This window comes from Odontesthes bonariensis, chromosome 16 (assembly GCF_027942865.1).
Source record: "Odontesthes bonariensis isolate fOdoBon6 chromosome 16, fOdoBon6.hap1, whole genome shotgun sequence".
In the NCBI taxonomy this organism is placed as follows: Eukaryota; Metazoa; Chordata; class Actinopteri; order Atheriniformes; family Atherinopsidae; genus Odontesthes; species Odontesthes bonariensis.
The window spans coordinates 14,011,555-14,036,849 of NC_134521.1; the positions used below are offsets into that span (position 1 = coordinate 14,011,555).

Sequence of the window (25,295 nt, forward strand, 5' to 3'; positions counted from 1 at the left end):
CACATAAAGCAAAGCATGAACTGGCTTTTGGTGGGTGGTGTCCTTTCTTGTCTTTTGGACTCTGTTCAGACATCTAACCTCATCGATATCACTGATGTGCAGCGAATGTGTGCACATGAGGTTTTTGAAGTTTTAATCCTCCGCTTTAGTCTTCCTTTTCTTGCTCTGAGGACATCAGTTTAAAATGTTTCCAGTAAGGATATTTTCCTCTGTAGAAGTTCTCCATAACTATAAATACTTTTAGGAAGGAGGGATATTATCTGTTTATACTAGCTTAAAATACAGCAAAGGCCGGTGCTACACCATGTAGAATTGCAGAATGTCACCTGTCACACTCTGTGAGAACTAATGTTTATCCGCACACATCCCGCTTATATCTGGTTCATTTCATGGAGTTGTAGTCAATGGGTGGTATGTGTCTCTGAACTGGTAATAAACACTTGCTATAATCTAGGAACTTTTTAAAAACTTTTATTTTTCTCTCTAAGTTGACAGACATGTTACTCATTTAAATATGCCAAGTAGAAATAGAATGGGACACAATTTCACATGCTAGTTACCATGTGCATAAAAACATGATTCTCAAAGTTAGTATGCAGGCTCTCATTCATACACAAGAAGGTCTTGATGCAAATGGGACAAATTCAAACACTCAAAAATGTATTTTAGCACAATGTCAACTTTACATTCTTCATTCAGAATTCTTAATACTTCCTGGAGGACTGACTGAGACGAAGTTTGACACTACACATTTTCAGCTGGTAAAAATCATGGTTGCCTGCTGAAACAATGACCGTTGCTGGCAAATGCGATTAATTTCACCCACTCACACACATTCAAATGTTTCTTATTCTATACATGCAGCATTTTTCCTCTGGAATATACACACACTCACAAAATGAAGCACTTAAACATGTGGAGAGCCAAGCAACCTTGTGACTGTGTGCAAGATATTGTGCAGACGGACCAAGGCTACATCAGATAGGCTTATGACTCATAGTATGCATTGCTCTACTGTTGTGTAGAGCTAATTGGTGTCTGTGTTTAAAAGTGAATGTTTAATTTCACTTTAAGGCAGTTAATATAGTCAGGGTTAGTCACTGTGTACTGCAAACATAAGACGACCCTAGATAAAAAAGTTTGTAACGTTTATCTAAAAAAGAACTTTTCATAAGAGTGGGTAATCAACAAGTAATTTGAGACGGGTTATCTCATTACGTTTATTTTTTAAGTTCTAATAAAAATATATATGCATGTCTGTGTGTGTGTGCCTGCTGAGAAGTCATATTTTATAATGATAATATAATAATATTAGCAATTGCATTAGTAACTGTAGATAGATAGATAGATAGATAGATAGATAGATAGATAGATAGATAGATAGATAGATAGATAGATAGATAGATAGATAGATAGATAGATAGATAGCATTAAGAAGTCCTCTTAAAATCCTACTTTAAGAGGACTGCTTTTGTCCTGCTTTTCTGTATGAGCCACACTGATTATGTTTCTGGGCTTAATGAATGAAAAATAGTCTCCTTATGTAATCCATTTTACAGCAGAGCCTTATCCAAGACTCACTGCAAGAAGACACTAACATAGCCAGTGTTGTCAAGGCAACAGGCCCATGCCATATGAGGAAAATGTAGCTCTGCCTCAGCCTCACACTATAATGTTGCAGTCTGAAATTTTATAGAACATATGTGTATTCTTTCTGGTATAAAACAGTTATGCTGTCAGATGCTCCAGATCCCATTTAAAAAGTGATCAAATATACTTATCATACATCTTATCCATGGTTTTGGTTATCCCATCACTGAGTGATGTCTCCATCATGAATTATTCACAAAACGTATCCTTAGTCATAGATACATATAGATATTAGGAGCTTTGCACATAAAGAAGCTTTGATCAATGTTTTTAGCCTTCACAATTTGGCCCTCGTCAAAGCTGCAGATAATTGCTAAATCTAACATCATATGTGTCATGTTAAGGAATACAATTGTATTCACTTCAACCATCAGTGGTCTATGTGTTGTGTAACATAAAGTAAGGATTTGAAAATATTCACAGACCACTGTGACGTTTTCCTTTGAGGCATCTCTGGCTTTTTCTTAGTGTTTCTGAAATGCTATCAAAATGAGGACCTCTATGTCAGCTCCCTCACAGTATATTTCCAGAGAATGTGCAGCTTCTAAGTTAATGACTGTGCTCTACTAATTAGAGGACTCATAAAATGGCTCTTTTATCTCTGTAGTTTTATGAATCCTGTAACCGTTCTTGGGTTGTTGATCTGTAACTTTGTTATTAAAACATAACCTGGGAATTGCGAACCATCTTGTTATGTGTAGGACGCCATTAGCTCTCCTTCAGTGATTACTCAGCTGTAGGAATAGAATAAAATTGTATTCTATAAAAAAACAGGTGAAAGAATGTATCCAACTTGTAAATCAATATAATCAGGATATCATGGCATGGCAGTTTTTTTAATCCCTGGGAATGCAATAGCTAGATATATCCAGCAGAGTGAGCTATTCTCCAACAGCTCAACTCTCGTAACACATCATCTCCTCATCATATGCATGTGAAATGGATTCTATGGCTTCTTTGACATCTTGTGTGTTACCTTGAAGCACATAACAGTTGCCATCAGTTAAAGTGGCACCTTGCCTTGAATCGAATATTGTTTGTATTGTTTGTACTGTATACATTTATACTGGTTTTGACCTGAAATTTTAAAACAAAACAATATATGTAATTTCTGGACAATTTCCATATCAGATACACGTTTATATAGACCAACCAATTTCTTTGCATATTGTAATAATACTTTTGAAGAAAGAAGTTTAAAGTAAATTAATTTACGCATATACACATACTTATCATATGAATCCAAACATTTCACCTCTTTTTATCCGAGCTATGCTGATGATAGATACACAGTTGATTTTTTATGCAGTTTATGGAACAAGATAGAGGTTTTCAAATGCGCACTTGCTTCCACTCTTTTACCACTTTCTGCTGCGTGTTGAATCCTCTGACCCCAGCACACAAAAGAAGCGCGAACAACCTTGATTAACAGTAACAAACAATGAGATGAATGAAAGCCTATCCAGGAGACAATTTCATTCAGCAGAGAGAATTTTCACTCCTATGCCATGTCAATCTTGAATACGTGATGAGATCCAGGAAAAAACACTCCCACTCACTGACAGTTTTAACTCCGGTCTGGTCAAATTGAGTATTGTTGTTGGCCTTGATAATATTCTGAAAGCAGATGATACTCTTGCAGCTGTTGGTTCTTTTAATCTCCTCCCTGACCTCTGATAAGTGCTTAAAGCTCCAGGGACCTTGTCTTGGTCTAGACTCTAGAGTATTTACCCTCTCACTTTAACATGACACCTGAGATTTAAAAAGGTTTTTCTAACCATATGTCATCATTGTTACTGGTGTATGTTGATTATAGTTTTTTTTACATGTCAACCCTCCAGCTTTTTCAACCAAGGTCAGAAATCTGGTCGGAAAACAAATCTGACTTGAATCATAGCTGTCTTTGTACATTGTACAAGTTAGTATTTGGACATTGAACAAGCACCCACTGAAAAATTCCTTCAAATTAATATCCTCTGAACGCTGGATAATTTGTGTCCTTTTTTTAATCACCTTTGGTGAATATGACATAATAAGTCAAAAGACACGTAACAGGACTAACTAACAAGGTTGACTTAACAGAGGCAATGTTAAGTAAGTGATTAAACTGTTTTAATCTCATTTTCTCACAATATGCTTTCAATTAAATAATTCAAGCTGCAATAGGGAGTATGTTTAAGAGCTGCATGGATAGTTTAAGCTGCACAAATGGGATGGGGGGGACTTTTATTATTTTTTAAGTAAGCTAAAAATGAATGCAATAAATTATTTAGGGCCTGCCATATTACAAAATACAATTTACAAAACCTTTTATAACAGTAATTATATGATTTAGAGATGTACCTGTTTATTACCAAATCTGTCTGTAAGTTAAATCAGATAATTCCTTATTTCCTTTGAAAAGACAATAAATTAGTTTCCAGATTTTTTTAAGAGTTAATGACATCTTCTCACCATGGATGGAGTTAGCATAGGAGGGAGGGGGGTGTTAATGGTAGTTATACTTTAAAGACAGCTATAGTTTATGAGCATTACTTTTGTGACAGTTCAAACTATTTTCAGGTACAGAATCACACAAACAGACACATACACAAAATCTCATGTCCCAGGGCATAAATCTATTTTTTTTTTTACAAACTTCTGTAACACAGTAGAATCAGTGAAAAGAAATTAAAGTATTATTTGAGAGAGAATCCATGTAATGTCAATATTTGGTGGGAGATCTGACACTGAATTGCAGTGTAAAAGTGCAATTCTTCATCAGTTGTGCATAGATACAATCCAACTAATGGCTATTACGATCAAGTCTATACTCTAGTGTGCATCCATCCATTCATAACCAGCCACCATATCTTCTTTTTTTTCTAGAGGCATCCTGCAACATTTGCAATGGGCTATCTGATTTCACTCTAGTGTGCTCTCAGTCGTCCCTATATCTTCTTCCAGTTGGACCTAAAGACCTTGAGATGGATGTCCCCCTGGGGCCAAACCCATCAGTTACTGGTTCCATTCAAAAGATGCATTCATTGACTCTGAGTGGTTTCTGTTTGTCTGAGCTTTTTGCTCTTATGAGTCTGTCATCTTCAGCGAAGGGCGTGTTTGTGTTGCTTCTTTTCCTGTTCCATTTTCTTCTTCAGTCACTACAAAGGACTCATGTTCAAGTGCAGAATTAGGTAAGACATTGAATACAAAGTTGCTCCCGATGGCAGGTGAGCACTTTGTGTGTGATGGTGCGTAATGAGAAGCAAAAATTGCACAGCGCCAAGTGTTAGATAAGTGCAGTTCATTTACCTCTCTCATGGTATTGTTTCCATATTCCCAAAGCTGCTTTTTCTTTTTCAAAGTCAGATTTAATCCAATTGTATGCTACCATTGGAACACAAGAAGACAAAACAGAGAAAGTATTAAAGGGACATATATTTCCCTTAGGGTTGGTGGAGAACAAAATAGAGCTCAATTGAGAGTAATTATCGGAGCCAGATTCATCGAGAAATTGATTGTTAACATGACTGACTGGTTGTCAGCCATGTTGCGTTACAGCTTGTTTTTGCTGCCCCTAAGCGGCCAATTCAATGACAGATAAAAGTGAACGTCAAAACTGAAGACTGTTTCAACGACCATTAAAGCAACATTTAAATGATGGCAAGAACGACTTTTATGATAATTATTATTATTATTATTCATAATAATATAGAAGTGTGTTTTACCTTTAAACAGATAAGTCTAGCTCATTGTATATTGCTTATTTTTATTTTATCCTTGACGCCAGGGGATACAACGCACCGAAGCCTGGCGCCAAAAAGTTAAAAAATGACCATAAAAACGTCAGCGTGGTGCACATCATCATTAAAAAGCAATCAAAGCAAACTATGTCTTTCAAATGCAGCCTTTGTTTTTTTGCGTGACGTTTCCTGTAGCAGTGGTAACAGCAGCGGCGCGTCTTCATCGCATTGTGCGTCGCACCTTATCGTCATGAACACAAGCTTGGAGATTGAAATATTACAAGTGTGCGTCCGAAAAGCGAGGGAGTCGATGAGACCGCACTGAGAGAGAGAGGGAGCGAGAGGTGGGCTGCTCGAGCCAAAGCCAAAGGGATCCTCTTCACTGCAGGCATCGACCGGCTTCAAAACAGCCTGATACCGCATCAACCTTAAATTTTTATAGTGCTGCTCTATAACCATGAGGTTCAAACGGAGGATGCCCGCGTTATTTGTCAGGCTCAGCCTCTATTTTCTCTTATGAGCATCAGATACCAAGCGAAACCAAGAGAGAGCACCACGCAAGCGCGTAAAGAAGAGATTGGACACCTGATTTCGCGGGGTGTCTTTGGAGAGCTCTTTCATATTTTAAGTCAAACAATCTTTTTTTTAGGGGCCCGGCGTTGCAGCGGGGTATATATCCCACCTTGGATTATCATCAGCACGGACAAATGTATGGGGAAAAGACGACACACCACTGCGTTGACTTTTGAAGCAACGCGCAGTGTCTTGACGCTGTAGCGTTACGCATTTATTTTCCCTGTGAGTCCCTTTTTTTCATTTAATTGTGGTCGCTGCAGCATTTCAGCCTTAGAAAAGTCAAATATCTGTGGCTCAGGAACAGAGCAGGGTGTTGTCAGAGAGGAATGAGAGGAGGAGGGTGCAATATGAGGTGTGCTTTTTTTGGAAAAGCCGGAGAAAGAAGGAGACCGAGAAGGTGTACTGACGTGCGAGAGCTTGCGACGCGTTATCCTCTTGAGAAATAATTGCGATCCGAGAAGAAATGGCCTAGTTAAAATATTATCGACACACCGACAGAGGATAGAACAGACGAATCGTGTTTTAGATGGACGGGCCGTCATCGTCGTCATCATCTTAATTCCGGTGCTTGCATCCCGTCTTCAAGGTAAGCCATATGTTCACCACCACCTCCTAAACGTGACTAGAGGTTTTCTGTCTGTCGTGGGCTTAATGTGTGCGCAACATATACGCTTTGGTGACTTCGCATATTGCGCACGTTACTCATCTTGACGCACTGTCACAACTGGGGGATTGAGATTTCAATGTAAATCCTCGTGCCACTATGTTGCTATAGGACATATTTTCTTCCTTTTCAGCGGGAGCCTTCGATTGGCGTTTGCCTGTTGATAAGCTGTCACATCCAAACATGATCAGTCCACTTTGTGTGTCCAGCATCAGCGGCCGTTTTCACCGTGTCGCTAACAAGAATACATTAGTGGGATTTAATTGGAATCAGCTCATCATTGTAGCCCGTTTGTCAGTCAGTCAGTCTGGTTGCTCTTGTCACCAAGGCTCTCATTTCCCTTAACTGTGAAGGTATAGATTATGTTGATGGTGATTTTTTATTATGCTTGTTGATGACAGTTTAATTAGACCCTTGTGCTTCAGTTCAGCAATAAAACTGATCTCAAGCAGAAGGTGTGACAGGCCTTGGATTCAGAAGATGTCCTCTCTAATGAACAAACTCGCAACAGCTCTGAGACCCACACATGCACAAACACACAAATACATGCACACATGCACAGCCACACAAAGACTGTCCCCTAGAAGATGCAGATAGGATTGAGAATTAAATGCACACACTCTGATGATCCAGGGAAGGCTCCATTAATATTCAGTGGTGGTTGGGCAGTGCTCAGTTAATGGCAGACAACAGGACCTCTGTTCTGACAGGTCACGGATGAGAAATGGTATATTTTCTTCTTTTTTTTTTAGGGAATGAGTGTTTCCCCTCTCTCACAGATGCAGTGCCTGTAGCTATGGAGAAGTGACATTTAAAATCCATCAGAAAACTAATAAAGTGCTTTTGTAGACTTTTGCAGGATTTTGTATTACTCTTGTCGACATAGTGTTGAAGCAGTTGTGATTGCTTTTTCAGGCTGGCATCACGTCAGCCTGGTGACTGGCATTTGGTACCAACTCAGATACAACACAACAGAGCTGAAGACTTATAAAGCTTGCATTTGTTTTTTTATATGTGAAACATTTGCTTATTTTTAAACAGATCATTTAAACCAAATTGTTTCATTCAATGTAATATAAAGCCCAAATAGCCTGCCACAACCTAGCAGAAACAAACCCAGCACCTTGTATTAAAATGTGCCATACGAACTTTAAAATTCTCTACTCTTTAAAAGCTAATGACTATCCATTTTGTTTGTACTTGTTAGGCTAGGACAGTGTCCTCATACATCTTAGTGATACTGCAGGTAAAATGTGCACCTCAATTTGAAAAAAAAAATAGCTTTCCATCTTCTATTTTTCAATCTCCAAGAAGAGGAAACAGTCATCACAACCTTTCTCAGGACAATGGATCCAATTGTAAAGCACAAATAAAGCTAATATTGGGGTAAGCGAAGTGTCATGGGATTTACTGAGAGAACTTAGATAAAGGAAAAGAAAAAGAAAGAATGACTGCTTAATGGCTCGGATGGCAACATGGGGTTTGAGACTTACAATCCAGAACAAAATGTGCCATCTTAATGTTTAATGAGGTATGTTTGGGTCATATTGGTTGAGGGTAAAGCTAAAGCCTACAATGAGATAGTTCGCTCAAAAAAAGCAGAGCTTTCTAAAAGGAGGAAATTGGTTGGTGTGCAGCTGCTGGATTTTTGATATGGTTGGGGTTTTTTTTCAGAGGGAGACATTTCAGCAAGTCTCTATGTTTACGTTCATCGTCCATCCCTGCATGTGAAATTCAGATTTTAAACATGGGTCCAAGCTAGGAGAACAAATTAAACCATTTTTCTTTTTGCACCTTTAATACAAGACAGCTGCTAACATGTATAACAGACTCACTATATGGTCATGAGCTGACTCATGAGTTAATGTTGAAATAAAAAAAAGAAGATGATATGTCGAGTAGGCCTCTATGTGTTTGCTCCCTGATCCTGCAGACCACTTGGCTGTAAATTCAAAGGCTGCTGAGATTAAACCTTCACAGCCATAGGTTGTAAATTACAACGTTTATATAATACGTGAAGATAGACAGAAGTAATTACTTTTGTTTTCAGCATCTGTTTAACCTTAAGAAGATACTAAATGTAGTAGTTTTTAGTCGCAGGCCACTCTAAAAGAATACAACACAATATTGTTATACTGTTATCATGTCTAAGATGCATAGGAAAAAGGTGTTTAAATTTAAGTGCCATCATAACATCATACACTTCTAGAAGTGCAAAAACATGATAAATGTGAAATTCTCCCATCAAACCAAATGTTTTATTTTAAACCATTTGCACTCAAAGTGTTGTTGCCATTTGATTTTATTGACGGAACTAAAGATCCAGACAATACATCCTGACAACTCTTTTTGTTAAATTAATATACTTTATGTAAAAAAATGTTTGTCAGAGTTTACATTTGTTCATTAGAAACTTTCTCAACTAAAGTATTATTTGTAGTCAAACTAACACAACCCTAGTGGTCAAAATAACAAATCCACAGATTTTAATTGATGTAATTTGTGCAGCCAATGCATGAATAATCACAAAAGCTGGAAAGTAAAATGCATAGAATGATGTCACATGACTCATTTTTATCAGTGTTCCTTGAAATATTAACCATTTGTATTCTGATTTAGGGTTTCCAACATGATTCCTGTCTTTTTATTTTTTTATGACACAACACTGTGAAGTGTGAGTCAGTTCTAGGACAGCCTTCAGTAGTGCATATCTAAGGGCCCAAGAAGTTGACATAAGAGCCCTTATGCATACAACATGTTTATAGTAAAGGACTGACCTGAGTCCTCAGAGAGGTTGAACTCTGGAATTGGATGTTACCTGCATGCCACTTAATCACTCTGGCTGGCTTTTAAGATAGCTTCACGTAGCACATCACTTGAGGCATTTTAGGATTTTGAACACTATTACAATGTGATTTTCACATTAGTGCAATTAACATTAGTACAAAACAGCATGGAAACACAACCTGCACTTAGTTATCGTTTTGAGCAGCTGTTATCCATTTATTCCCTCATCATATAACCAACCTGATTTCTCACCAAGCTGCAGCAAATTTTAATTAAACATGTACCCTATGTTAGATTAATGATGGAGTTGCTGAGGCTCTGAAATTTTGATTTGTGTGTGAAGATGTCAAGTCAGAGAGAAAAGGGAGGTTAAACCCAGCTCTCAGTCACGTCACAACCACGGTGCAGATAAGCAGTAGAATAGCTTGACCTGGCCCATTATTTGTGAGCAAGGTAAAGCAAGTGAGATGTTTGTGCAAATGCCATGGTAACCACTTTGCACTACCTCCTTTTATCAATATCACATCACAGTCATCCATAAGACAAACCAGGATAAATGCCATCATGTCTTGTACATTCTAGGAAAAATATCACACCAAACCCCATTTAAAATATCAGGCGATTTAATGTGTATTTTATTCGCAGCAGAGGCACAAGCCTATTAAACGTGACACAAGATCTTCCCCGAGTCACAGAGTCCCACTCTTCAATTCTTCAAACATGAGCCATTAAACATGCTGCAACATTTAATTCTCTGATATTTTTTTGGGCCATTATGCAGAAGCCAGAGCTGGCATTCAGGCTTGCCATGTATTCTGGAGAAAATAATTATTTCTTTGAAGCTGTGGTAGTGTATCATGGGACTACATTCATAAGGCAGCAGGTGCTCTTTAGGAGGTGTGGGCAGGCTTGACATCAATTGAATACACGGACATTTTGTTACAGCCTGTATTTCAGTGAGCGTGCAACTATCAATGTCAGCTCTATTCTCAGGATGAATTTTGTCTCTCAGCTAAATTAATTGTTTTGAGCAATCCAAATTTTTATTCAACCTCAAAGTTGAATGTTTAACAAGGGAAATTTAAGTTTCGTCTTTCTCAAGGGAATATATGTATGTAAAGCTATTTAGCAACAATTTTTTTCTAAACCCCTTATTTAGTCTCAGTTTTGTAGGGTAAGCCTAAAGAGAAACACAAAATACCATTTAAATAAATTATTTAGTTTCAAATTTTAAATAAGTGATTGCCGCTTCCGCAGTGTTTTCTCAGTAGTTTGATTTTGCACTTTGGGTGTACTTCTTTCCATGTTACATCTGAAAACGGTTCAATTGGATTAGAGTTGAAAAATATCTATCAAAAGAAGGTCAGAATACTTGCCTACTTAAGCATCCAGTGAATATATCTATGGAATTCCATTTGCGATTAATTAAATGCCACAATCTCTACATTTTTTGATGAGAGTATGATAGTAGTTTTCTGAAATGAGCTAGTTCTCATTTCACTGGCTTGAAATTAATGTAAAAACTTTACTGTAACTCTTTATTGAGTTATTGTAATTTATTTATCTGGTGATGTTCAGGCAGTAACATTGTAAAAAAAAAAGAAAGAAATGAAACTTTCATAAACACTCAACAGCTGTCCCCCAAACACTTGGTATCACATGACATAAAGAATATGTCAAAGGAAGCATCAAGTTGTTGAAAAGCTGTAATCCAATACCAAACAAAAACTACAGCAACTATCTCTTCAGTTCCCAGAGGCTTACAAAGTGTTGTTAAAAGAAGAGGTGATGCAAGATAGAGATAGATGTTACTCTATGCCCCTGTCCCAACTTTTTTTAAACACCTTGCTGCTATGTGATTAAAAATACTTATGAATTATGAAATTATTGAAAAAAATAAGTGATTGTGTGTGGTTTCTTGGATTTGACTGGGCAGGTATAGAAAATGGATGGATAGATGGATCAAAAAAATTCTAATTTCAGCATTAATATAGTTTTTGTACTATTTGTAATCAAACATAGGGTTTAGAATATCATTACATTCATTGTAATTACTCTTGACCTTTAGATTCGTTTATCTTGTGTGTTGGTTTTTTGCTTGTTTTTGTTTACTTGCTTGTGCTTATTGTATTAGCATCTTTGGATTTACAATGATGTCTCCCCAGGTGAGTGTTAGATCTGTCACCCAAGCGCTCTGTTTAATCAATTTGCTACATATTTTGTCCAATTTCTTCAAATTTAAATACTGGAAATCTGGTGATTTCCAGTATTTAAATTTGAAGCAACTAACATGTTGGTTGTTGTTTAAAATGGCATGCCTGAAAGGCGGTGAAGGAACTAAAAAAGCATCCGAACAGCAACTTCAACTGACACTTAAGGCTCAGAGTTCACTTAAGTGTTCTGATGTCAGTTTCAGACAACAAAAAATATAGATGTAGATAACAAAATGGCGACACTGGAGGAGATCATGATAATGCACCTTCACAGAAAGAGACATAAAATACATTACGGTATGTAGACGGAGGTCTTCCATTTCTGTCTTTGTCTTCTTCTTGTTTGTTTCTTTCGCTGGTTGCACGTGAGCTATACTGCACAACACTGCTGCGTGTACATATCCGCAACGTCTCAAACGAAATTAACGCAGAGGATGGAAAGAAGCCTCCATCTGTATGCATCTACATATTTAACGTTGAGCATTTATGAGCCATTTGTAAGCCAGTTAGCTTGATGTCTGTTTGCCCAATTTTCCCATTTTATTCTGATAATGGTTTGTAGTAATTCCAACTTAAATGTTTATTAAAGGAGTGCACTCCTTCACGGTGCGAATGACCGCACCGTGTTACTCACGCGAGTGTTGCCGCGGGTGTAATTTGAATTTACTCGCCTCATTCGCGCGATTAAAAAATGCGGGCTATTTGGCGCCATTTCATTCTCTCATCAACCATGGCTGATATATGTACTATCGCAGTGGTGGCTGGTGATTCAATTTGTTGGGGGGGCGCAGTTGCGCGTGACGGGTCAAATAGCACCTCACAATCAGAACACAACACACAATGTCTAAAAACCACCTAAACTAGACCATTGTTCAAGTATTAATACAATTAGAGAGATACTTTGGATATTGTTGACCTTAAATAAAGAGTTTTGGGACAGAATAGATAAAGAAATATAGGCTACTGTAATTAGAATAGACCACATGTTATACCATAACCACAACATAATAGTAGGGAGGGATGATGGTTCTGAATTTCCTATTCTATTGCAAAATGTACAAATATTCAGGAAAAACAAAGACCACATTAAAAGGTAGGTGTGTCTAATGTTTTGAGGACTAATATAGAAGACTGGATCAATTCTGATGTTTTTAAATGTGCTATATAAATAAAGCTGACTTGACTTGACTGCACTGAAAAATGGACAAGAACTAATTTCTACAACAGAGACTCACCTCTGCAGCAATCCTACTGTCTGTGGTCTTCTTCCCCGAGAGCCCGGCGCTTCCTCGAATGCTTGCTTGATGGACGTGATTGATTCGATGAATTGTCCAATCACGTTAAGATTAAAAATATGGAAAACTCTGCCATTGGTTTGGGCGCACAGAGATGCGAACTAGAATCAATTTTTCATGCGCCAATGAAAAGCTGCCTCTGCTTGTTCGCGGTAAAAAAGTTTGCTAGCTCTCATAGACTACCGGCGCCCTTGACCTGGAGGAGGGCTTTATATCCAATAGCAAATAGCAAGCCTAGCTTAAAGTCGAAAGCATTTAATGGTTGCTGGCAGTGGCATGTAGCCTACAGCAGAGTCTATCACACCACTGCACGAGTAAAAACGCAATGTACAAATGTATAATTAATTTCATATTTGTTATGGTTGATTCACGGGAGGGGCGGCGCTCTAGCGCCCTCTATTGACCAACCGCCACTGTACTATCGCGTACTTGTACCTGCGGTGGAAGTCCGAGAAACGCACACGCTGTCGTGTCTGGGTCATTGACATCATCCAGAGGTGCACTCAGCTCGAAGAATTTCACCGCCTTCTCCAGTAGTTGCGTCTGGATGACGGCCGCTTCCAGCGGTATTTCAGGCTCACCAGGACCCAGTTTGATGACCTGCTCGGGAGGATCGGTGCCGTGATCTCTCGGCAGGACACCAACTACAGGCGCTCCGCAGCTGAAATGGAGCTACGGTGCCGTGATCACCTGAAATCACGGCACCGATTTCAGGTGATCACGGCACCGCAGCTGCACCGATTTCAGGTGATCACGGCACCGTAGCTCCATTTCAGCTGCGGAGCGCCTGTAGTTGGTGTCCTGCCGAGAGATCACGGCACCGATCCTCCCGAGCAGGTCATCAAACTGGGACCTGGTGAGCCTGAAATACCGCTGGAAGCGGCCGTCATCCAGACTTTATTTTTTTATTTTATTTAGTCAGGGACTATGTGCAAAGTACATTAATTACAAAGTAAAGAGATGACCTGCACCAGATTGTAGCTTAGAAGCTAATTTCCATCTGCAGTCCCATGCATGTCTGCATGTCACAGACAGCGCCTGTCCATCTGTCTCCACGTCACTGTCGTCCAGAATCTCAACGCTGATAGGCTGTCTGACGCGAATATTTCGCCAAAGTTGGATTTTTTGAACTCGCGCGGATTCGCATCTTTTCACTCGCGCGGCGGCATTCGCCTCACCGCGCCGCCGGCTTGAATCCGCATCTATTCGAGTCTTTGCATTGACTTTGTATGTAATCGCGTTGCGCGACCGCGTCTGGTGTGAACGCATCGTTAGTGTTGCACCGATACCATTTTTTGGCACCGATACGGATACCTGGCTGTGCAGTATCGGCCGATACCAATACCATACCGATACCACTCTGTTTTAAAATAAATAAATAATAATGATAAAAATATATATATATATATATATATATATATATTAATTTTTTTTTTCAAACAGAGTGGTATTGATATATATATATATATATATATATATATATATATATACATATATATATATGAAGAGCTGCATACTACTTGGATGTAAAATGTAAAATCTTTATTAGTTTACAAGTCCATAAAACACATGGGGTGGGGGGCTCCAATCTAATGGAGAGAGAGAAGGATTGGGAACGCAGGCTTCCTTGGTCGCGACACACACGACAGGCAAACCCCTAACACAGCACACAGAATGAAAACCCTCTACAAGTCAGGCTAGCTTCACTAGCTTTAAGGCACGCTTTAAACACAGCACACGGAATGAAAACCCATCACAAGTCAGGCTAGCTTCACTAGCTTTAAGGCACGCTTTAAACACAGCTCACAGAGTCAACACACCACAAAACACGCGGCTAACCTGCAGCATATGGCGCCCGTTTAACCACAGACCCGTCACTCCTCCCCACGCAACCCCACCAATCAATACCACATAACAATAGGCCGACCTATACATAAACACTAAAACACGAAGTTAAAAGGAGAGGAATACTTAACTCGCCCACTTGGCGAGACCCTCCCCCGGGGTCTGAGCTTGTGCCGCCGTCCAACTCCCCGGGGGAACGGCTTTGCTGGACGGCGAAGATGGTAACTGGCTGTCGGCTGGTAGTGCGCTGTCACGACCGCATAGGGAGCGATGGCGGCCCAGCACTCTCTATCGTGGACCCTGTTTTGACTTCAGGAGGCACCCAGCCTCCCCTCCTCACTCGCGCTGCAAACTCCCCCTGGCTAGCTGTCTTCGTCGCCGGCAGCTCTAGATGACTGCGAACAGCACCCTCCCCAGCTGACAAAAGGCCTGTCGCCAGACGTCTTGCTCCTCACACATAGAAAAAGCTGACCCGGCATTGTTTAAGAGCGGCTATTGGCCCGCTCTCATTGGTCTGGAGCAGGCCAATAGCGATAGCTGCACAGTGATCACAACACAGTGTAGCGAGTGTCGGGAGACGTTCAAGTGTCATATAAGTATCGGAAATGGTATCGGTGCCCTATTTGTTGGTACTCGCCGATACCGATACCACCATTTTAGTGCCGATCAGGGCCCCGCCCGATACTGGTATCGGTATCGGTGCAACACTACACACTCCACAACAGGAGAAGCATACTTTTTAGTTCACCATGGTCTGCAAAAGGTACAATATGGAAAATAAAGGAATGAGCTCATTTAAGATTTGTGTGATTCGTTTTATGTCCTTAGACTCTCATTTCTGTTTTACTATAGTCTGAGGTTATCAGGCTAATGGGGTCCTGTGAGTTGTAGTTTTAACAACTTATTCACGATATTGTCCGAATGATGAAAGAAGTTGAACCAGAACAGTTTTCTGGCCTTACATCAAATTTTGAGGAAGGATCTTGACAGATTGGAATGTTTTAGATGATTCTCCCAAAAATTCCAATCAAAAACTGATACCCCTAAAACAGTGGTTCCCAAACTTTTTTGGCCTGAGTACCCCCTGAGCCTTCTTGTCACACCACGAGTACCCCCTCACACATACAACGCGTGCGATGATTCTCCAAAAGTAGAGCAACACAGTGGTTATTACATGAAAATCATTTTATTTAATATCCTTAACTTGAACATAAAATTCTCAGGCTTTCTCTCTCTTTTTTTTAACCTCAGTTGAATTCAACATAAGAATAAAAAACATTTTTTTAAATATAAATAATTAACCAAAATAGCATAAATACAAAATCAAAATAATCTTCCTTTGTTATCTAACTTAAACAAGTAACATTTCTCTTTTTTTTTAAGAATACATGAACGTAACTCATTTCTCTCTCTTTTTAAGAATACATTAACAGGCCTAACTCATGTAACATTCATCACAAAACTGGAGTCTCCTTCATAAACAGTCCTCCATAAAAGTGTGACGCCTTAATAAATTAAAAAAAAAAAAAAAAAACTCCCTGTGCGCCGCGTACCCCCTGCAGTACCTCCGCGTACCACTAGGGGTATGCGAACCACAGTTTGGGAACCACTGCCCTAAAAGATCTTCTTAAAGATCATCGTAAGCTTTATCTTAAGACGTAAGATAAAGCTTACGTCTCTCCTGATGGGTACTTCTGTCCTAATTGCTGCAATTAGGACAGCAATTTTTTTTATTTGACATTTTGTAAATCCCATTGAGTTCTATTGAAGACTGGATGTTGGTTGATATTACTCCGATTACGTGCCGAAGGACAATGAACAATTGCCATCAATGGCGCCATCAAGTGGTGTGGAGTATAGCAAGTCAGATTCAACTGCTGAGCGGAAGTTAATCCACAGCTGTGAGGTGGCTAAGAAAATAGTGCTAGCATGAACAGGCTGCCAAATAAAACACGACAGAAGCAACTTTTCGCAACAAAATTTGATATGGATTACCAGTGCACACCAGTAACCACTCCAGTGAGTTGATGATTTTGAAAACGGACGTTTATGGTGCTTTTACGGACCTTTTTGGACATGCACATGACTTGCCGTTCTGAAGCAGGTTGAGATGAATCAAAATTAGGCAAATACCGGAGACAGCAGTAAACATCAAAAAAGCGGTGAGGGGGGTTCTAAAACATTGCAGACGACTCAGAAAAGAGGCTTAATGTTGAAAATACCGCAGTTCTCCTTTAAGAAACTCTATTTCTTACTGAATCTTAAACAGTCGCTTTTTTCAGTGTAGTCAAGGTTGACCTTAATCTGACATAACTATGTGTGTAAAGGTACGAAGCTTTGGCTCTGTTTGTTGTGAAGTATGAAATTTTAGCTCTAGTATGACTGACCAGAGGTTTTGTAAGGTCGGATACTGGAACTTTAAGTTCCTTTGATAAAAGACAGCTATGCAAGTTCATATGAATACAATTGTGGGCTATCACTAGTAATTTCAATACAGCATACAGTACTATTGAAAAATATTAGGCAATTCATGCAGGCACTTATGTCAAAGGATTCAGGATGATTTATTGAAAAAAAAGGTTTTGAAGCGCTCTATAAAAACTGGTATGCATTTGAAGGCGCTGAACAGAATAACCCCGGCAGGATGAGAGACTCTGTCTAGTGTACTAACTGCTCAGAAATGAAAAAGAAAGAAAGAAAGAGTGAACTTGTCAGTTTATCAGAATCACTTAATTACTTCATTTTAATTTGATAGTTGATGCAAGAGTCAGCTGATACGGATCATCTCTGGCATGCAGTAACTCAGTTCCCCACCTGAGGCAATGTGATATGTCATACAAATATATGAACAGGAGGTGATTTTTAAAAAATCAGTCTTAAAATCAGTTTTCCCATTTTATGATACCTGCCGATGTCTGCTTTTAATTTAACTGGGTGGTTGCTGTTTGTTAACACGCCATTTCAAACTTGGAGCCTCCACTTTGCAGCAGAATAACAACAACAGAGTTCAAGAAAATTAAAGAGACTGTTTGCAGTCACAGAAGCAATAAATCAAAGAAATTAAGCCATTGTTACAAAGCACAAATAAACACATCCACACCTCCTCACAGTCCCATGGGAAGGTATTGCATCATTAGATTTTATTTCAAAGTAAATATTCCGTGCTGAATATGAATTACTTTGATGTTATAATCCTCGCACTGACTGCGCCCGTCACGAGCTAGTTTCTGCCCACCCTCTGCCCAAAGCCTGCAGCCTAAAATCATCCCAAATACAGAAAAACAAAAACACAAAGGAAATACCAGTCTAGAAGTGTGAATCTGCAGAGAAATACGCTACCTCGTATTTCCATAGAGTTATGACAATGTTTGAGAGGAATTACTTTGGTTTGAGTTCACACGCTGTTTGTTGTTTTTCAAAGGAATATTCTGATATTTACTTTCTTAAAATTGTCACCTTATTCAGACAATCAGTGCTGATGTCTACTTTTTTTATTGAAATATTATATACATCATGTTGGGTGTGTTCTGTCAACTGAGAAGTTTAATGGTGCTTTAAGGTGCGTATTATTTACAAACATTGTATTAAAAAAGATGGACACGTAATAAAAACTTATTACCCCTCAGTATGTTTGTATTTTCAATATTAGTGTCTTGAACATTAAAAAGAATCAGAATAGCACGAAAAGCAAAATAACAACCCCATCTATAATTCAGTTAAACTCAGAGGAGTACCTTGCGAGTATACGAAACCTCTCAACACTTTTAGGCATATAAATCATTTCAGCAGAATACTGCATCTCACATTCAGCAAGTCTCTGTGCGCGCCTCAAGCTAACTTACACATCATCAATGCAGCCAGTCAGTTTGTTAAGGTACACATTTCCTCTGAATGCAATGTTTAAATTTCCACAGCTGTTTTGTGTTGTGGCAGTTTTAATACCATGCCAAAGTAAACTATATGCATTTACTTTCACATGTAAAAAGCCCCTAATATAAGACAACAAAGCAAGCTTATTGCCTGCCCTGGCAATACAAAGAAGGCAGGCTGCTCTTTTAGCTTTAGGACCAGCTGCATGACATGAAAACGACTGCGCTGCCCATTATTGTGATTGTTTGTGGTCAAACGTAGTGCACCTGCTCTCCCACACATTTAGCGTATGATGTTTTTCCTCCATTAGGGATTTAGCCTCTATTTTAAAATCTGCCTAGCACATGATGTAATGTGCCTCTATATTAGTAAATAACAATGGCAGCTCCTTCTTTAAACCATCTGCGTCCTCTCTCCAACTCTATTCTATGAGGTTAACATGGTCTTTATTATGCCTGTGGGCAAATTATGAAAATACTGGCTTACCCTGTGCACCACTGATTCACGTCAGAGTGTAATAACCCTTGATCTACAGTGGTGCATGTGTTTAATCTTTAATTGTATAACATATTATCTGGGCTGTGGGCTTTCATGAAATCTATATATAAAACATATGATAATGCAACAGTTGGTGTTATTCTTTTCGGTATCTGATTCCACAATTCTGTTGCCAGGCAGGAGCAGGGGGTCAGTTTTTTTATTTTTTATTTTTTACCCTTTTTAATTCTAATTCTCTCTCTCAGCATCTAATGGTGGCTACTACGCTGTGTTTGAAGATGGGGAAAGAGCAGTGGAAAGAAATTCAAATCAGCCAACCTGCGAAACACCCAGTGGTTTTCGTTGTAACAAAGCCACAGATAAAACAATAAATTTACCAGCCAGTTTAGCACTGACAGCAGTTGTTCATCAACGGGCCATTGACAAAACAAATTAGCTGTCACTGTTGGCGTGTTTCGTTTCTTCCTACCAAATCATTTTTAATTTTTGTAGTGTATTGGAACCAGAGGAGACAGTTAGTTGTTAAATGAAGAGCTGCCTATGTTAAACTGCATTCTTGTTACCCCTCAGCAAGTAGCCTCCCACTATGGTGTGAAACATAGTTGTGCCATGTGCAGCATGAAATCTGATTTCAATAGTGCATGAGTTTAAAAAGCAGGTTATTGTATAGCGTCTTTATTAGAACAAAGAATCTGTTTGGCTGCTCTGTTAATACATCCGCCATTTGCTCTTCTGTTGTGTTTCTTACAACACAGCTGTTTGAGGAGTTGTTAGCTGCCTCCAGAATTTTCAGACTTGCAGTGTTAAACCAGATTTTATTGTTGACATAGTACACATAATCAGCAAATCAGCTGGGGCTGAATGTAAAGGATTACAATGTAAAGTGTAGGGAATGGCTTCAGCTGCAATTCACTCAACTAAAACACTTTTGTCTCTTGCATAAAGGTCATCAAATACGCCTGTTGTTTGTACTAATATTAAACTGAATAATAATACAAAACCACCTTTTTTCACGAACAGTCTACATAGTGATGTCAGTTTTAATGGCCAAGGAATATTTGTAAGGAGTGGAACATTGCAAAAGGGTTTTATTCAATGCTACAATCCTTTTTGTGCATTAATAAATTTAGAAAAAAAATCAGGATACATTTTTCTTTATTTATTGTTGATATTGCTGTAGTAACTGAATTTACAAATATAAAGATCCTTTGGTTTATTTTCAGAGAAAAATGCTGCTGTGTTACCAAGAGCTACCAACTATGCTGGCAATTCCAACCTTTTAGAACACATTTAAATTATTAATTTGCATGGATACTCCGAACACAGCTGTACTAAAGTGCATTACCACAGCAGTCAGGCAGTTGGGTTTTAGCAGTGGTGAAGAACACAAGCTGAGCAGACAAAATGGAAACCATGTACATGTACTTAAAGAAAAACAGTGATTGAGTCACAAAAGGGAGACCCTGCATTTGTTGTCAAAAGGCTGCCCTCATAATTATTAAAATTGTACATTTAACTTAATAAGAATTCAGATGTTTCTGAATTAGCGTTAGACAAATCTATCACGTCTTAGACCAAATACCTGAATAATATCACTGAAACTGGAGAAATGTGCTGTATTCTGTCAGGTCCTGCTAAAGGATGTGACAGACATTTATTTACTTTGATTAGTTTAAACTTTTAGACCTACATGTCTATATAAGGAAAGGGTTTGTTTCCAAAGCGGCTGTACAAACCCAAACCCAAAGTCTAAAATGTGAACAAAAACATCAGGTCATCATTTGAAAATAAATTAAAATTAAAAAATCAAAAAAAGGAATCACAACAGAACAAAATTTATTAAATGTTGAAAGTGAGACATTTAACTGTTTCATGAATAATATTAGCTCAAACCTCGGCTGTAACACAACTGTAACTACTTCTTCTCCTATGGTGCTTTACACCAAAATTAATGTCATAACCTATTTTTTATTTGTTTGTTTTTTGGTGTTTTATGGCAAATAAAGGCAACACATCTTTGTAACAGTACAACTAAGATGCAAAATCTCACATCCACATTAAGATACAAAACTAATATAGATATATTGATAAAACTAGTTATTATATATTTTTTCATGAACTATATCTTTTCTGGAGGCTTTGTATTGTGGTGAAGGGCCTATTATAGACTCATAGTTGGCGAGGTAAATGTTAGTCCTAACGAGGTGCAATAGCTCTTCAAGATAGGGATGAAAAAATAATTTTTGGTATGTTTTGCCTGGATGGTGATACATGCTTAGAATATACATCAATATTTTGCTTTTATGTTCAGTAAGCATTTGCATTCTGCTAAGTGCCAGGCTTTTACTTTTATTTGCTTCTCTGCAACTCTCTTAGATGAGTACTGAATTTTGTATCTGCTGAACACCCAATAAATGTGTTCGCTTTTACATATTTTTCATTTCTGTTGTCTAACAACAGAACAAGGCTGACACAGGGAAAGAAACGTGGACCATTACAACTGTTAATCAACAGTCATTGATTTAACAGTCTGAGAACACAGCGGCTATATTCTAATGACTATGCCTCTGGAGGCAAGACACAATTTTTCTTGGCTTCTGGTGTAGCCAGTGAAAATCAGAATACCAAATTTCTGGGCAGAGATTTTCTGTGCACTGAGTTACCATTGCTTCATGCAGTTAAAAAGCAAAACTGTCATCAAACAATCGCTGATGGTTAATTCTACTGTAATTTTAGTCTGTGATTTTCCTCAACTTTTCTCTTTAAATTGTGTTTATATGCATGAAACTAAAGACAGCTCAGTCAGTTAGCTGTTTATGTCTGTCACCCGCTGGACCACTATTCACATTCTTAAGACACATCTGACTCCTGTATCAAAAGTGTTAGCAAGCTTTATCTTTGTGGTAGGACAGTACATACGCCATCACTGGAAGGAACGCAGCTCCCTATTCCTCGCCATGCAAAGTCCAAAGTTCACTGGTGCCAATGAAGTGAGTGAATTTCTTCATGATGTTTTGCTGTTTTGAATGTTGTGTCGGGTCATTCCCACCTGCCTTTTGTCACTATCATGCACTTTCACAGATATACCTTTACATCAACATATCAATCAGTGTCACTAATACAGATCTGTGTTCCCACTTTTCTCTATTTGACATCTTGCATCGGTTCACTCCTCTTACCTTCCCACAGCAGTGCAACATCTAGACTGCAGCTGCCCCGCTCCTCTGTTGACCTTACCCTTCTGTAACTGCGGGAATTATTGTGTAAATGTGCCAAACATTAACAGCCCTATGGACTTTTTCTAGTCGAGTTTTTCTTTGAACTCAAACGATCTTATGTAAGATAGAAGCAGGTGCGGCTAACATGTGTCGCTCAAACATGCGCAGTTATCCTTCAAGGGTATTGCACTCCCAATTCTGGATTTGGAAACTAAATGCCCAATTGAAATACATTTTGATGACATTAATTTGTCACATGTTGGATGTAATTTTCAGAGCATGGTAAACAGTTCAAGGGCATGCTTGTTACTGTGACAACAAAGATTGCAGTAACAGTTCTATTAAACCATCATACATTTCACATTAAGATGATTCCACCCAGCAGGGATAGGTTTGATTAGGGCTGTGGCGATGTACAAAGACAGGAATTGGTTGCAGGGAATAACTGCCAAATTATAGACTATTTTGTTTGACTTTCCTCTGTTTTTTTGTTTGATTTCTCCTTACATAAACTGTTGACTTGGCCTCAGTAGTTATTATTTATCCAAAAACCTACAATTGGTGAATGAGGGGTTATGCCACCACCTACTTCTTTCTGTCATCCTTGCAAACAAACACATCATCGCTTAGTTCTTGTAAATTCATCCCTTGTTCTATTGACGCTCTGACTTATGAGAAAGAGATGAATAAATACCCATCCATCCATCGTCTTACGCTTATCTGCGGTTAGGTCACAGAGGCAACAGGTTTAGGAGAGAAACCCATGAACAAATAAATATATCAATGAATGTAAGCTAGAATCTACAGATTTTAACCAGTTTATTTGCACATTCTACAAGCAAAAAGAGAACAATATTATCGTTGAATAAGGATAATAATGAATTGAATAATATCAATTGTATTAGTACATATAAAGGCCTATATGTTCCCAATATTGATGAACATCAACATTGATGAGTCATAGACTGAAAATAACTTGTTACTTTTTTTATATGTGTCCAAGCTCTTACAGAGGAGCTTTACCATAGTTTACTAACTAGTTCATCTGATAGTTTTCCAAAAAGACGCCCTACTAGTCTTCCTACTCAATTTTAACAATGAAGCTTATTTAATGAAACAGAGGTTGTTATTAAGTTTACCTGCTGAATTCAATAACGGTCTGAGGTAAATAAGATAATAAAAGGGTAGTAACTTACTGTTCAGACAAATAAAGGTTACTGCTTCTTGGAGACATATTGTTTCTTTTTCGACCACGGCATAAAAAATCAAAGTAAACAGCTGTGCAAGAGATAACTTGATCCTTCTGAGATTGAGTTAATGGCTATTTGAAAATATGAACAGCACAGAAGGAAGTATCAGAACATGATATCTTTTAAATGTGTTTAAGCACATGTAAGGTTGAAATGACAGCTAAGGAACATTTGAGAGTGTTCACACTCACACTGGGTGTACAGAAAGGCTGGCATCACTGTTACACAATTGTAAAACAGAGCAGCAGTACATAGATTCTTAGCTACTGACGAATATTGACAAAGCAACCAAGGAATTTTTTGAGAGCCTTCACCTTCCTCCTAAAGTCTGACAAACCAACCTCTTCCTCAGTCATACGGTGCAGTCCAACAAACATCTCAGATGTTTCTCTCTGATGTTCTTGCCAATTGTAATGACAGCATCTGTTTAAAGTGACTTGCTTGTAGGCCTGTTGCCTCTGAAAATCAGCAACAAAGTGAATATAATATCAGATTTTTTGTAGTTCGATATTTTAAGATCTCAAAGCAGGAACTACCAAGCTACCGTCACAAAGTTTCAGTACGGTGGAGCTTTAAGGAAGGGAATTGAAGGTAGGGCTGTAACTTGACATGCAGCAAACCACTTAACCACGTGTCACCCCTATTTCCCGCACCTGCCTCTATTTTAGTCTTGACCGTTGTCCTCTCACCGTTCCCAGCCACCACTCTCCTCTCCTTGTCATTTTTTAAGTCGAGGTCCTCTTTTATTTAATTTTGACCTCACACTTAGCTCTTTTCCAAATGCCCTTATATCAGTGCTGTTTTCTTCTTTGTGTGGTTAGAAATCTTTCACTGGAAGCTGGAGGCAGGTTGACCTTACAATCATGCGAAAGGTGCATGTGCAGAAATATTCTTAGAATTATCCAGTAATGTGCCAACATCCCTATCTAACTACCAACAAGTAGTTAGATATAGTTTATATTTGATTTGTCAGAAATGATGTAAAAACCAAATGCTTCAGAACCTCCCAATTGATGTTATCAGTCCACAAAACAAGGCTTTTTAGTATTGCTCAAGGAAATACTTTGAATATGACCCCGAGATTAACCATTACATCAGTGCTGCATTAGAAAACAGCTGTCATTGTTATTATTGTGGATGTTACATTGATGCGTACCATACTCTTTAACAGACTTTCCTGCCTCCCACAACAACCTCATGAGTTTTATGGTATCAAGTAGCATTTACTGCACATTTGTAGTTCAGCCCTGTAGATATTCAGTAGTGATTTTTCTATATTCTTCTCATAGCATTTTTATTGTGACGTATTATTGGTGGTTTCAATAGCTGTCTATCCCTTTGGCTTCAATGGCATTTTACCTCAGCGTTTCTCTACCTAGACATTCTCCAAATGAAGTGAGAGGGATTTGATTTCAGTTGAATGTGGCTATCACAGACGGTAATGAATCACTCAGACGTGCCCGCCGCTGGCAAAATGTTCATAACACCCCCACATCAAGAACCTGAGACATACACTGACAGGATGTTGCTTGGGACTCCTCCGATATATACACGGTACTTTGGGAAATGCTTCAGGGAAGTGGGTAGTTGTCAACAGAAGCATCAATCTACCTCCCACAAAATAGGTGATAAACTATGAGGTAGATTTTTTGGAGTTGAGTTGAGTTGAGTTTTGCCAGCTTGAAAAAAGGTTCCTCAACATTAGTC

The 25,295-nt window shown here is 38.6% G+C and overlaps 1 protein-coding gene across 2 annotated transcripts in view; it reads left to right on the forward strand.

Annotated features, from left to right (window-relative positions):
* Positions 1 to 5,646: 5,646 nt before the first annotated feature.
* Positions 5,647 to 25,295, forward strand: part of nlgn2b (neuroligin 2b) — a 78,075-nt gene continuing 58,426 nt past the window's right edge. The window contains exon 1 of one of the 2 annotated variants that reach the window (XM_075486312.1): positions 5,647 to 6,534. The gene's annotated coding sequence lies outside the window, so the exon portion shown is untranslated. The remainder of the gene's footprint in view (positions 6,535 to 25,295) is intronic. The other variant, XM_075486311.1, reaches the window with a different exon arrangement.